This window comes from Mandrillus leucophaeus, unplaced genomic scaffold (genome assembly GCF_000951045.1).
Source record: "Mandrillus leucophaeus isolate KB7577 unplaced genomic scaffold, Mleu.le_1.0 Scaffold124, whole genome shotgun sequence".
Classification (NCBI taxonomy): Eukaryota; Metazoa; Chordata; class Mammalia; order Primates; family Cercopithecidae; genus Mandrillus; species Mandrillus leucophaeus.
This window is the reverse complement of record NW_012100765.1, coordinates 574,195-582,475: the sequence shown is the minus strand read 5'-3', so window position 1 is coordinate 582,475 and position 8,281 is coordinate 574,195. Positions and strand designations below refer to the sequence as shown.

The 8,281-nt window shown below is 39.3% G+C and overlaps 1 pseudogene; it reads left to right on the top strand.

The window, feature by feature from the left end:
* The first annotated feature begins 4,983 nt into the window (after positions 1-4,983).
* On the top strand, positions 4,984-5,415 carry LOC105533296 (annotated as a pseudogene).
* Positions 5,416-8,281: the final 2,866 nt, after the last annotated feature.

Genomic DNA, 8,281 nt, shown 5'->3' with positions numbered 1-8,281 from the left:
TTTTTTTTTTTTTTTTTTTTTTTTTTTTTTTTTGAGGCGGAGTCTTGCTCTGTTAGCCAGGCTGGAGTGCCCTGGCGCAACCTCAGTGGTACAGGTTTTTGTGTGGACATCAGTTTGCAGACTCACTTGGGTAGATACCAAGAAACAATCCACGATTGGTGGATCATATGGTGACTGTGTTTAGTTTTGTAAGAAATGGCCACACTGTCTTCCCAAGCAGGTGTACCATTTTGCATTCCTGCCAGCGATTAATCAGCTTTTGTTGCTCTACTTCCTCTTCATAATTTGGTGTTCTCAGTGTTTTGGATTTTGGTCATTCTAATAGGTATGTCATTGTTTTAATTTGCAATTCCCTAATGACATATGTTGGACATCTTTTCATATTTATTTGCCATCTGTATACCTTCTTCTTTGGTGAGGTATTTGTTCACGTCTTTTGCCCTTTTTTTTTTTTTTTTTTTTGAGACAAAGTCTCACTCAGTGGTATGATCTTGGCTCACTGCAACCTCCGCCTCCTGGGTTCAAGCCATTCTCCTGCCTCAGCCCCCCAAGTAGCTGGGATTACGGGCGCCCTCTACCACGCCCAGCTAATTTTTGTGTTTTTAGTAGAGACAGGGTTTCACCATGTTGGCCAGGCTAGCGTCAAACCCCTGACCTCAAGTGATCCGCCTGCCTCGGCCTCCCAAAGTGCTGGGATAATAGGCATGAGCCACCATGCCTGGCCCCATTTTTAAATTGGGTTATTTTCTTACTGTTGAGTTTTAAGAGTTCCTTGTATATTTAGAAGAATAGTCCTTTTTTCAGATGTGTCTTTTGCCATGTATATTCTCCCAGTGTGTTGCTAGTCTCATTCCCTTAACATTGTCTTTCACAGAGCAGAGGTTTTTAATTTTAATGGAGTCCTGCTTACCAGTTATCTCTTTAGTGGATCATACCTTTAGGGCTATATCTAAAAAGTCATCACCATGCCCAAGGTTATCTGGATTTTCTCCTATGTTATCTTCTAGGAGTTTATAGTTTTGTGTTTTACATTTAGGACTGTGATCTATTTTGAGTTAATTTTTATAGGTGTAAGATCTGTGTCTAGATTAAGTGTTTTTGCATGTGAATGTCTAGTTCTTCCAACACCATTTGTTAAAAACACTATCTTTTCTCCACTCTATTGCTTTTGCTCCTTTGTCAAAGATCAGTTGGTTATATTTATGTGGATTTCTGGGCTGTCTATTCTGTTCTATTGGTCAATTTGTCCATTCTTTTACCAATACTACCTCGTCTTGATTACTGTAGCTTTATAGTAAGTCCTGAAGTCGGGTAGTGTCAGTCTTCCAGCTTGGATTTTTTCCCTTAAATATTGTATTGGCTATTCTAGGTCTTTTGCCTCTCTCTATAAACTTTAGAATTCGTTTGTCTATACCCACATCGTAGCATTTTTATTAAGTGTTTATGTCTGGAGAAAACATGCAACCTTCCATTGCCATATTCCTTTGTAAGTCTCATTTCTCAACCCCATCTATGAGGTAGAATTCCTCTCTTTTTAAAAATCTCAATTTAATTTTTATCTACTTGCCTTGATTTGTGCAATGGTATAGAAACGCCTGAGTTTCTTCCTCTCCCTGAGAATTATTGGGAGCTTCCTCTGTTATTTTTCTGTTTCACCGGACATGGCTGATATCCTTTCCAGCATGTGGTTAATTTCTTGTGTCTGGGTATACATTCCCCCTCCCTCTTGGTTATCAGTTTCAAGCTCTCTTGATTCGATCAGTGGATTTAAAGGCAGATGGATTGATTTTGACTTCTCACTAAAGAAGGAACACAGCCTAACAGAATCAGCCTGCCATTTAGATAGAGCTCCTCCTACCTGGTAACACAAGGAATAGTCAACTGGAGCTTGATAGTGGATTAAAGACCCAAGGGGAGTCCTGTGATTCATTCTCAAATTTCACAAGTCATCCTTCAGATGGTACATTTTAGTCCCTCATACCTCATGGTCCCACTTCATACATGGTTCATAGGCCAGATGCCTTTTCAATTAACATGGGAAACAAACATGAAAAAGAGCATTGAAATACCATTTTTTCTATTTTTATCCCTAAAATGTTATGTTTTCTACTCTGATTTTTTTTTGAGACGGAGTCTCGCTCCGTCGCCCAGGCTGGAGTGCAGTGGTGCGATCTCGGCTCACTGCAAGCTCTGCCTCCCAGGTTCACACCATTCTCCTGCCTCAGCCTCCCAAGTAGCTGGGACTGCAGGCGCCTGCCACCGTGCCTGGCTAATTTTTTGTATTTTTAGTAGAGACACGGTTTCACCGTGGTCTTGATCTCCTGACCTCGTGATCTGCCAGTATCAGCCTCCCAAAGTGCTGGGATTACAGGTGTGAGCCACCGCGCCCTGTCTCTACTCTGATTTTTAATGGCTAAGTGAATAAAAAAAGGGTTTTAAATATTTTTAAAACTGAACAATGGTCCATACAAAAGCTTCCTGACACGTGTGTAGAAAGTCATAGTTTACAAAGGGCTGGCTTTTTATTTGCTCCCTGGCCATCAGGAGCAAGGCAGGCTGCTGCACTCAAAGGCGTTGAAAGTAATGTCGACTATAAGAAACTAAGTGGAAAAACACTTCCCATGGAAAATGCCCTCCTCTGTGTTTTTAAATTTTCTTTTCTTTTCCTGTTTGAGATGGAGTCTCCTTCTGTTGCCCGGCCTGGAGTGCAGTGGCGCAATCTCGGCTCCCTGCAACCTCTGCCTCTCAGGTTCAAGCAATTCCTGCCTCACCTCGCAAGGAGCTGAGACTACAGGCATCCACCACCACAACTGGCTAATTTTTGTGTTTTTAGTAGAGAAGGGGTTTTTGCCATGTTGGCCAGGATGGTCTCAAACTTCTGACCTCAGGTGATCACCCGCCTCAGCCTCCCAAAGTGCTGGGATTACAGGTGTGAGCCACCACGCCAGCTTTACATTTTCTTTTCTCTTCTTTTTTTGAGCCAAGTTTTACTCTGTTGCCCAGGCTGAGTGCAGTGGCATGATCTTGGCTCACTGCAACCTCCACCTCCTGGGTTCAAGCCATTCTTGTGCTTCAGCCTCCTGAGTAGCTGAGACTACAGGCATGCACCACTATATCTGGCTTAGTTTTGTATTTTTAGTAGAGATGGGGTTTCGCCATGTTGGCCAGGCTGGTCTCGATCTCCTGAACTCAGGTGATCTGCCTTCCTTGGCCTCCCAAAGTGTTGGGATTACAGGTGTGAGCCACTGCACCTGGCCTAAATTTTGTTTTCAAAGAACCTCTTCAGTCTGTTGCTTCCAAGATGACCTCTCTGACCACATGCTTCTCATGAGAAGAGAAGCAGCTTCTCTTACACATTTCTAGACTTTCTCCAGACTGAGTAAGATCCTCAAGGTGAAAAATTGAGATGAGAGGATCCTTATAAAGTCCAAAGAAGTGATGGAACTTCTAGGGAGTTGTGGATGCCTGATGTTTAATATGTAATGCCTTCTCACTTTCCAAATGCATTCTGATACGGGAATCTGTTAGGTTCAGTTAGCAGAAACACCCAGAACACTTCTCAAGGTATTAGACTAGAGAATGACCTGGGGTGATCCACAATAATTTCCTGTTTCTCAGAAGCAAAGAAGACAGAACTTTGGGGAACACCAACATTGAAAGGGTAAGTGGAGAAGTCCACAAAAGAGCACGATGAGAAGTGGCTGAACTGCAGGAGGAATCCAGGACAGAGGGGTGGTAGGGACTCCTCCATCAGAGGGGTGATATGGACTCCTCAACATCCTCCATATCACCCAGGGAGGGAGAGATCTATGTATGCAGCCATGAGATCATGGAAAAAATCTGACTTCACCCCACCCAAATCTGACTTCACCCTGGTGACCAGGGTGAGAGCTGGTTTAATGGAGGGGCAGAAGTCAGATTTGGGTGGGGTGAAGAGTGAATGATGTCAGAGGCTGATCAACATTAACATTTTGTTGAGCATTATATGCAAGGCGCTAAAGCCACCAGCCTTGGTTTTGATCCTACACATAGGGCAGCAATTTTCTATTTTATTTTGATAGCCCAGACACCTGATGCATTTATCTTACTAAACAATCATATTTGGCTGGGTGCAGTGGCTCACATCTATAATCCCAGCACTTTGGGAGGCCAAGGTGGGCAGATCACCAAGTCAGGAGATTGAGACCATCCTGGCTAACACAGTATAACCCTATCTCTACTAAATATTCAAAAAATTAGCTGGGCGTGGTGGCGGGCACCTGTAGTCCCAGCTACTTGGGAGGCTGAGGCAGGAGAATGGCGTGAACCCAGGAGGCGGAGCTTGCAGTGAGCCGAGATCGCGCCACTGCACTCCAGCCCGGGCGACAGAGCAAGATGGAACTTGATCTGCACTACAGACAAATCAAACCTAATAGACATGTACAGAACATTTTTATCCAACAGCTTCAGAGTACACATTTTTCTCCTCAGCACACAGAACTTTCTTGAGGATAGACCATATGTTAGGTCCCAAAACAAGTCTCAAATAATTTTTAAAAAGTAAAATTATATCAAGTATCTTTTCTGACCACAATGGAATAAAAATAGAAATCCATAACTAGAGGAACTTTGAAAACCACACAAATACATGGAAATTAAACATGCTCCTGAATGGTCACTGGTCACGAAATGAAAAAGGAAATTTTAAAATTTCCTGAAACAAATGAAAATGGAAACACCATACCCAAACCTGTGATATAGCAAAAGCAATATAAAGAGGAACATTTATAGCAATAAACACCTATATTAAAAATACAGAAAGACTTCAAATAAATAACCTAACTAGAAAAGCAAGAGCAAACCAAAGGCAAAATTACTAGAAAAATTTATGACCAGAGCAGAAATTAAAACATTGAGACTAAAGAAAATTACAAAAGATCAATGAAAAAAGGTTTTTTTTTAAAAAAATAGGTAAACAAGGTTGCTGTTTGGACTCTTGTGAAGATGGCTTGAACTGCCGCATGGTTCCTGGCCAGCCAGGATAGGTTTATTTGTATCTATGCTGCTTATTTAAGTAATAAGACCATCGCAGAGGGAAGGCAAATCCCCGTAAGTGAGGCTGTTGCAAATCCTACAGCTACAGAGATTCAAGATGTGTGTTCAGAAGTTGGACTTAATGTATTTCTTGAGAAAAATAAAATGTACTCTAGAGAATGGAATCATGATGTCCAACACAGAGACAGAGTCCGGGTCCAGCTCAAACAGGAAGATGGCGGCCTCTGCCTTGTACAGTTCCTGTCATGTAAGTGAGTAATGTTGTATGCAGCAGAAATAACACCGAAACTAAAAAGGAGGACACAAAAAACAGGAGGTGGTGACCAAAGTCTTCAACAAGGAGAGGAAAGGAAAAAAGGGAAAGGAAAGAAAAAGAAGTAACCTAGTATCAGCATCGAGTTTGTGGTACTGCTGTCAGAAACATGAATGGAAGCTTTGAATTTGTATGGGAGGAAAACAGAAGCTTTTTTGTATCATTTAACTGAACTGTGAACCCTTGTGAAAGATGGGAACCTTCATCTTTATCGTCGAAGTTGACAGTTAAATAAATTTATATCAGAAGTTTGCATCTCGCTTTTATGCAGTGTAAAAGAAGTTTTTAGTCTTTCAATGCAGTTTTTTGGAAGAAAAAATATTTTTAAATGGACAATGGACTGTACAATAAGTTACTTGAAATAAGTTACTTGTTTCAGATAAATTTCAATTCGATTTGAAATAAACATTTTGTCTACCTTTTCAGTTAATGAAATAAAATTTGAAACAGAAAAAAAACAGTAGGCAAACAAAATTGGCAAACCTTTAGCTATACTAAGAAGAAAAGAGAGAAGGCCCAAATTAAATTATAGACAAAAGGAGACATTACAACTGTTACCACAGGAATTCAAAGGATCATCGCAGACTATTATGAGCAACTATATGCCAATAAGTTGGAAAAAGTAGAAGAAATGGATAAAAGCTCTCAGCAAACTACATATAGAAAGAATATACCTCAACACAACAAGGACCATATTTGACAAACCCACAGCTAATATAATACCGAACAGGGAAAACTGAAAACCTTCCTTAAGATCTAGAACAAGGAAAGGATGTCCAGTTTCACCACTTTTATTCAACATAGTTCTAGAAGTCTTAGCCAGAGCAATTAAATAAGAGAAAGAAATAAAGGACATCCAAATGAGAAAGGCAGATATCAAATTATCCTTGTTTCAGATGACATATTATATTTAGAAAAACCTAAAGATTCCACCAAAAAACTATTAGAACTGTAAATTTAATAAAATTGCAGGATACAAAATTAACATACAAATCAGTAGCATTTCTATATGTCAACAGTGAACTGTCTGTAAATGAAACCAAGAAAGCAATTCCATTTACCATAGCTGCACATAAAATAAAAGAGCCAGATCCATAGATTGTACCTGTAATCCTAGCCACTCAGGAGGCTGAGGCAAAAGGATCGCTTGAGCCCAGGAGTTCAAGGTTCACTCCACTGCACTCCAGCTTGGGTGACAGAGTGAGATCCCCATCTCTAAAAAAAAATAATAATAATGATAATAAAATAAAATATCTAGGAATAAACTTAATCAAAGAAGTGAAAGATCTCTACAGTGAAAACTATAAAACATTGATGAAAGAAACTGAAGCGGACACCAAAATATGGAAAGATTCCATGTTCATGGATTGGAAGAAATAATACTGTTAAAGTGTCCATACTACCCAAAGCAATTTATGGACTCAATGCAATCCCTATCAAAATACCAATGACATTCTTAACATAAAGGAAAAAACAATCCTAACATTTATATGGAACTGTAGAAGACCCCAAGTAGTGAAAGGAATCCTGATTTAAAAAAATAACAAAGCTGGGGTATCATGTTACCTACATAATACAAAGCTGTACTAACTAAAACAGCAGAGTGCTGGCATAAAGACAGACACATAGACCCATGGAACAGAATAGAGAACCCAGAAATAAACCTGCATATTTGCAGCCAATTAATATTTGACAAAGGTGCCAGGCACATACATTGGGGAAAGGACATGCTCTTCAATCAGTGGTGCTGGGGAAACTGGTTGTCCACATGCAGAAGAATAAAACTAGACCCCATATTTCTCAATATATACAAAAATAAAATAAAAATGGATTAAAAAGTTAAATCTAAGACCTGAAACTATGAAACTCCTAGGAGAAAACATTGGGGTAATTCTCCAGGACATTGGTCTGGGCAAAGATTTCATGAGTAAAACCTCATAAGCACAGGCAACCAAAGCAGAAATGGACAAATGAGGTCACATTAAGCTATAAAGATTCCACACAGCAAAGGGAACAACTAAAAAAGTAAAGAGACAACCTACAGAATGGGAGAAAATATTTGCAAGTTGTTCAATTGAAAAGGGAACAATAACCAGAATATATAAGGAACTCAAACAACTCAATCACAAAAAATAATATATATAAATGGGCAAAAGATATGAACAGACATTTCTCAAAAGACAACTTATAAATGGCCAATAGGTATATTTAAAAATGGTCAACATTACTAATCATCAGGGAAATGAAAATCAAAACCACAATGAGGTATCATCTCACCTCAGTTAAAATGGCTTTTAGCCAAAAGACAAAAAGTGTCAGATGCTGGTGAAGATGTGAAGAAAAAGGAATGCTCATACACTGTTGGTGAGAGTGTAAATTATTACAGCCATTGTGAAAACCAGTATGGAGGTCCCTCAAAAAACTGAAAGTATAACTATTAAATGATTCAGCAATTCCACTGCTGAGTATGTAGCCAAAATAAAATAACTCGGTATGTCAAAGAGATATCTGTGCCCCGTGTTTATTGCAGCACTATTCACAACAGCCAAGATATGCAATCAACTTAAGTGGCTACAATAGATGAATAAAAAAAGAGTACATATACAAAATGAAATATTACTCAGACATAAAAAGAATTAAATTCTGTCATTTGCAACAACGTGGATAGAATGGGAGGACATGAGGTTGAGTGAAATAAGCCAGGTACAGAAAGACAAATATTACGTACTCTCACTCATGTGTGGGAGCTAAAAAAATTGATCTTGTGGAGGTAAAAAGTAGAATGATGGTCACAAGAGGCTGGGAAATGTAGTGGGGAGTGGGGAGATAAAGAAGGCTTTGTTAATGGGTACAAAATACAGTTATATAGAAGGAATAAGAGCTATGGTTTGGTATTACAATAGGGTGAATATAGTTAATAATAATATTGTATAT